General features: G+C 44.3%; 1 protein-coding gene across 1 annotated transcript in view; it reads left to right on the top strand.

Annotated features, from left to right (window-relative positions):
• The window catches only part of plcb1l (phospholipase C beta 1-like), a gene marked incomplete at its 5' end in the record, with an annotated part of 271,472 nt that overhangs the window by 6,055 nt on the left and 257,917 nt on the right, over nucleotides 1-7,500 (top strand). The gene's annotated exons all lie outside the window — the stretch shown is intronic.

The raw sequence follows: 7,500 nt of genomic DNA, 5'->3' as shown, positions 1-7,500 counted from the left end.
CGCAGCTGTGGTGCCAGCATAGGTTCTGTGCTGCAGTGGAGAGAGCAGAGAGAAAGGTGCTTTTAAAAGCCTCTCTGGTGTTTGCTCTGAATCTCTGTGGTTTGAAGTTTAGTTTCGCTTTGTACTTAGTTTAGTTTAGTTTATTTATTCGCACAGTAAAAACAAGACAATAAAATATACACAGCAATGATAACTGTACAATAGAAAGGATACTGTGCAGGGAGAGGTAAAAAAAAAAGCCCAGGGGGCTTATAGGGAACCTCCACCTAAATAAACAAAAATATACATTACATAGTAGTCAAGTAAGTATAGATAGGATGTGAATGATGTAAGTGTGTGTGTGTGTGTGTGTGTGTGTGTGTGTGTGTGTGTGTGTGTGTGTGTGTGTGTGTGTGTGTGTGTGTGTGTGTGTGTGTGTGAGTGTGTGTGTGTGTGTGTATGTGCGTGTGTGTGTGTGTGGGGGAGAGAGAGAGAGAGAGAGAGTGTATAGTAAAAGCTTGAGAGTACAGGTTAAAATACCAAACACTGATTACAGAAGATACATTATAATACAGGAGTTTACAATGTAATTATCAAATGTTCCTTCAAACTTTTTTTGTAATTTTTTAGAGAAGACATATTTGCCAGATGGATGAAATTATTCCATAGTTGCACACCTCTATATTTGATAGACAATTGACCTCTGGATGTAAGAAATTTGGGAAGATGAAGATGCGAAGTTTGGCGAGTAGAGTATGCGTGGGACAAGGATATTTCCTTCACTAGAATGGATTTTATAAATAAAAAGACATATTTGAAAAGTATTTATATTATAGATGTTCAGAATCTGGAGCTTCTGAAATGGAGGGTCAGATGAGGCGCGTGACTCTGATCGCGATGCGATCCTAACAAATCGCTTCTGAAGAAGAAATATTTTGTGCAGATTAGTTTGGAAAGTGCTTGCCCATACTAGATTACAGTAAGAAAGATAGGGGTAAATTAGGCTGTAGTAAAGGGTGAGAAGACAGCTAGTGGTAACAAGGTGGCTAATTCTCCTTATTATGCCAAGAGATTTATTAATTTTCTTATAGACCCAGTCGATTTGTTCTCTCCAATTCAAGTTTTCATCGATATACACTCCAAGGAATCGTGTAGATGATGTCTTCGGCATCTCTATAGAATTAATTGAAATTTTAGATAAATCTTCAGAGTATTTTCTTTTCCCACTGAAAATTATAAAATTTGATTTTTTGATATTCAATGATAATTTATTAAGATTGAACCATGAGGCATATGCGGTTAAGCCATCATTTGCTTCTTTGATCAACAAACGGAAATTTGAATGGGAGAGAAGGAGAGTTGTATCATCAGCAAACATTATTGGAGAAAGTAAATTTGAGGCATTAAACATATCATTAATATAAATAAGAAAAAGCAAAGGCCCCAGGATTGATCCTTGAGGCACTCCACAGAGCAGTTCAGCTTTATCCGAAAAGCATCCATTTACATAAACAAACTGACTTCTATTGGAAATGTAACTTTTCAACCATTTGTGAGTGACATCATGAAAACCATATTTGTACAATTTATCCAGTAAAATAGCATGGTTAACAGTATCGAAAGCTTTTGAGAAATCAATGAATATACTACAGCAGAATTCGTTATTTTCAAGTGCAGAGGTTACTTTGTCAATTAGGTGAAGCAGATATCTGCTTTATTTGACCGTTTCCTGATCGCTCGCAGTCACGTTACGTTCCTGTTGAGTAGGGGTGGGACGATACATCGATCTGCATCGATTCAACGATCAACAATCAACGATCCAATAGCATCGATGCACAGTGAAAACATCGATATAAACCGCCATGACGCCATAAGAAATAATCATTATTTGTATTCTTTTATTTTGAAATTCCACGCCACGTCGGTGCCACCATTTCCGACCAAGTGCACCTCTTTCTGCATACCCAGAGAGAGAGAGAGAAAAAAGCTTTCCATTGACTACCGGAAGGTTTTTATTGTGAAGATCTTATAGGAAATGCAATGTTTATCCACCGTTTTAGCCACGACTTTTGACCATTAGTCAGTCACACAGCCATACAGTATGCTGCTGTCACTGCTTTTCAACTGCTTTTTTGACTGATGATGACAGTTAAAGACCCGCCTTCAAGCAGGAAGCCCTGTTGTAGTGGAAACGCTAAGCCCAGGCGTGCCAGGAAAGAAAGGCCTATAAAGGTTAATAAGAAAGCTCATCTTGCTGAATATCTTATGCCCAATAAACAGAAACAAAGGACGCCGCTGTTTTTATCTATAATGAAAGTGAAACCTGTCCCTCGTTCTCATTCTGTTCTGTATGAATGGAGCGAACTCCGTAGAAGATGTCGATCCCCTTGAGCGTGGCACATAATTGGAAAGATAGAACTGACATTTATATTCAGATCTATGCCTCATCATGTGGGTGATTACATGTAAAGTGGGGGAGAACTAATTTTGATAGTATTTCTTAATCGTGTTGTCATGGAAGCCTTGCGCTCGGATTGCTGGTGTGTTGCCTCCTCGGCGAAGACATCATTTCACTTCACACACAGTTGCTGCAAAGCGTCCAAGTTGCTCATGTGCTGTCATCAACACATGATTGCTGCAAAGCGTCCAAGTTGCTCATGTGCTGTCAACAACACATGATTGCTGCAAAGCGTCCAAGTTGCTCATGTGCTGTCAACAACGCATGATTGCTGCAAAGCGTCCAAATTGCTCATGTGCTGTCAACAACACATGATTGCTGCAAAGCGTCCAAGTTGCTCATGTGCTGTCAACAACACATGATTGCTGCAAAGCGTCCAAGTTGCTCATGTGCTGTCAACAACACAAGATTGCTGCAAAGGGTCCAAGTTGCTCATGTGCTGTCAACAACACATGATTGCTGCAAAGCGTCCAAGTTGCTCATGTGCTGTCAACAACACGTGATTGCTGCAAAGCGTCCAAGTTGCTCATGTGCTGTCATCAACACAAGATTGCTGCAAAGCGTCCAAGTTGCTCATGTGCTGTCAACAACACATGATTGCTGCAAAGCGTCCAAGTTGCTCATGTGCTGTCAACAACACAGGATTGCTGCAAAGCGTCCAAGTTGCTCATGTGCTGTCAACAACACATGATTGCTGCAAAGCATCCACGTTGCTCATGTGCTGTCAACAACACATGATTGCTGCAAAGCGTCCAAGTTGTTCATGTGCTGTCAACAACACATGATTGCTGCAAAGCGTCCAAGTTGCTCATGTGCTGTCAACAACACATGATTGCTGCAAAGCGTCCACGTTGCTCATGTGCTGTCAACAACACATGATTGCTGCAAAGCGTCCAAGTTGCTCATGTGCTGTCAACAACACAGGATTGCTGCAAAGCGTCCAAGTTGCTCATGTGCTGTCAACAACACACGATTGCTGCAAAGCGTCCACGTTGCTCATGTGCTGTCAACAACACATGATTGCTGCAAAGCGTCCACGTTGCTCATGTGCTGTCAACAACACACGATTGCTGCAAAGCGTCCACGTTGCTCATGTGCTGTCAACAACACATGATTGCTGCAAAGCGTCCACGTTGCTCATGTGCTGTCAACAACACATGATTGCTGCAAAGCGTCCAAGTTGCTCATGTGCTGTCAACAACACAAGATTGCTGCAAAGGGTCCAAGTTGCTCATGTGCTGTCAACAACACATGATTGCTGCAAAGCGTCCAAGTTGCTCATGTGCTGTCAACAACACGTGATTGCTGCAAAGCGTCCAAGTTGCTCATGTGCTGTCATCAACACAAGATTGCTGCAAAGCGTCCAAGTTGCTCATGTGCTGTCAACAACACATGATTGCTGCAAAGCGTCCAAGTTGCTCATGTGCTGTCAACAACACAGGATTGCTGCAAAGCGTCCAAGTTGCTCATGTGCTGTCAACAACACATGATTGCTGCAAAGCATCCACGTTGCTCATGTGCTGTCAACAACACATGATTGCTGCAAAGCGTCCAAGTTGTTCATGTGCTGTCAACAACACATGATTGCTGCAAAGCGTCCAAGTTGCTCATGTGCTGTCAACAACACATGATTGCTGCAAAGCGTCCACGTTGCTCATGTGCTGTCAACAACACATGATTGCTGCAAAGCGTCCAAGTTGCTCATGTGCTGTCAACAACACAGGATTGCTGCAAAGCGTCCAAGTTGCTCATGTGCTGTCAACAACACACGATTGCTGCAAAGCGTCCACGTTGCTCATGTGCTGTCAACAACACATGATTGCTGCAAAGCGTCCACGTTGCTCATGTGCTGTCAACAACACACGATTGCTGCAAAGCGTCCACGTTGCTCATGTGCTGTCAACAACACATGATTGCATGCATTACACATCGCCATGGCAACGCTGTAGGAATTCTACGGCGGCCCCACTTCCTTCCCGGCGAGGTTCCTTCTTCTAGGAAGAGAAATGTGAACTATTTCACCTGCAGTCCTTAACTTGACACCCGTGAGAATATTCCATAGTGTATTGTGCTTTTGATTCTCTCCCTCCAGTTATAGCAAAGACTTTATTGAGAACAAGGAACAAGGCTGTGAAATACAAGATAATAGATGTTATCTGATCTAATAACCTTAGCGAGCGCACCACTCGCTCTCGTTGTAACCTTGAGAGTGTGTGCACAGCTAAAAGGGACGCAGACATGGCAAGTCCCGTTCCACTTCAGTTGGGTCGAGGTTTGCCTGCTTCTTTGGTGCAGCTTTGCTATCCACTGCCTCTATTCATTCAAATCAATTCTCTGTAAAAACCCATAGAGCACATGTGTCAAACTCAAGGCCCGGGGGCCAAATCCTGCCCGGCACCTCATTTTATCTGGCCCGCGAGAGCTAGCAAAGAATACAATTTGCGCGATACAATTCTAATTCTAGTGAGTTCTAACAGCTGTAGGCTACTAGTTGTCTGTTTGCCACTATTTTTTCCCTATAATTCTGCTTTCAAAGCAATTTAATTAATTATTAAATTATTAGTAAAACCCAATAATAATCAAATCAGAGGCAATTAAGTTGTAAGAGCCAAAATCGCCATGACGTATTTGTTTTGTCAACACATGATAATTGGTGATTTATTGTATATTTTTCTGTTGTTTGTTCTGATGTGTAGCTTACCGAGTGTATTGCAATGTTTATTGCCGAGGTACGCCGCCTAGTGGCACAAGTGGGAATCAGCTAATCAATCTCATTAGTTAGTAGTTGGTGAAAGAAGGAGGTTGCTGCACAAGTTTGGCTCGATACAGTTTTTTGACCATCATCGTTTAACTTGGAATACTTTTGGACTACTGTTCTGTGAAATATTGTTTTCTTGGACACTCATTTGGATTATTTCTACAGAAAGTTGTTTTTGCTTTGGACCTTTGCATTCTTGCTGTAAAAGAAAGGGTTGTTCACACCTGCTTGGAGAAACCAGTAAACGGTTAAAGTTATTTTTCTGACTCCGTGTGGATCTGTGAGTAACCTCTCTATAACTCCAAGTGGATACAGTGAAATGCAAGAGATAAGAGATGCGTCAAAACCACAGACAAACTAGTCATGCAACCAGGTGGCTCACAAGGTTTATTGGATAAAGTTTATTTGTATAGCCCTAATTCACAAGCATGTCCCAGAGGGCTTCACAGAAAATATGTGTAGCTAATTCTAGCTGACACAACAGTAGCAAATTACAGTAGTAATGATAACACAATTGAACAATTGATAGAGAAATATAGAAAATATAGGAGAGAGCAGAGGAGAGAGCAGGAGGAGGGAGGGGGGGGGGGGGAGAGCGGGGGGATGTGGGGGGAGGGAGAGCAGGGAGAGGGAGGAGGTAGGGAGGGAATATGAACTGTGGGGGAGGAGTGGACAAGGAAGGAGAGGTGGGGAAGGAGCAGGGGTAAGACAAGTAATATCAGATACATTTATATATCATGTTACATTACAGTCGGCACTTTGAGGGCAACCATAATGCTGATGTGAGTTTGACACACCTGCCATAGACCGTCTCAAAAATATGGATGGAGTCACCCTGATGCCACCCATTGGATTTTGGACACCCGTGTTGAAGCCTAGTGTGGCCGCCGCCATCTTGGGGTTCTTGTGCAGCTCGCACCACACCACTCCGCCTGCTATTGGTCTCCGTGACGGGCAAGCTGCGCGATCACTGGACAGGCGACCTGTCAGTCACGCCCAAAAACATAGGGCTCTATCTTCCCGATGGCGGTCATTTTGCGTTAGCGCCCGTTTTGCGCTGGAATAGCGCCGCGCAAAGCCCTAATTGTGGGCGCGTCGGCCCGCTGCGCTTCACGTCATCTCGGCGCAAACCTCCATAGGCGTGGATTCACAAGGTGAGATCACTCCCCTTAAAAGCCACAGCGTCACCGCCATCACGTCACCAGCTTCTTTCTTGCTGAGAGCAAGCAGAGAAACAGAGAGAGAAAAGAGAGAGGGTGAGAGAGAGAGACAGAGCGAGAGAGAGAGAGAGAGAGAGGGGGGGAGAGAACGAGAGAGGGAAGAGAGAGAGGGCCGCCGTGCAATTACGCAGTGATGCCCCAAAGCGTGCGCTTACTGTAATTAGACGTTTGGTTCATGTAGGCTATAACATAGGCCTACACATCTAAAAATATTTCTTTCTTTAATAGGGTAGGAATGTGTGAGATTTTACTTCTAGCCTATTTCAATAGCCTGTGTCAGAATTGTCCACTCTGGTTAAGCCATTGACTGTGGTCACGCCATCCGCGCTGTGGAGAAGCTGGTCTTGCATGCGTGCTATTGCAGGGAAAGAGGTTACTGTACTGGCCGGACACTACGGGTCGGTGCCCTGGGTGTTTTGGGCCGGCCAGGGTGGGGTGAGGCAGCTTGGCACAACACCGTCACAACTTTCTCAAAAGCAATCTACTGTTACCTCACACCACAAACTTGTATGGTCGGGAATTATGTAGCCTAATAAAACCACGACAAACAAATTCTCATTTTTAAAATGTTTTTTCTGCAATGTAGGCTATAGTTGAAAATCAACGTGGCATTCCCAGGAGAGAAGAGTGTGTGCATGCGCGAGTGGAGAGTAACGTGCGTAAATGGATCCAAGCAAGGATTTCCTGCACTGCACGGAGATGTGGAGACTGTCTGCGCTCAGGCGTACGTCTGCGGTTGCGCTAAGACCAAGGCGATTTTTTCTAACACATTGCGCTGGAACACCTATTTTGGAACGGGCAACGCCCAGACCTCTCTTTGCGCTCGGAACATACCGACGGTATCTTGCCAGAGTGCTAAATGACACTTGCGCGAGACACATGATAGGCTAGAGGCCCACCGACACGCCTGGGCCACGCCTACACCTGCGTCATCCCAGCGCAAAACTGGACGCTGGAGGCAGACGATAGCTTAAGATGCTGGGAAGATAGCAATAAGAGGCGCGCAAACGCAGCGCAAACGATAGCCCCGTACGACGATGGGGCCCATTGTCTTTTCTATCTATTTTACTATAAACAGGTGACTT

Source organism: Poromitra crassiceps (assembly GCF_964638095.1).
Source record: "Poromitra crassiceps genome assembly, chromosome: 9".
Lineage (NCBI taxonomy): Eukaryota > Metazoa > Chordata > Actinopteri > Beryciformes > Melamphaidae > Poromitra > Poromitra crassiceps.
The sequence above is the reverse complement of the archived record's forward strand: the minus strand, read 5'-3'. Positions and strand labels throughout refer to the sequence as shown.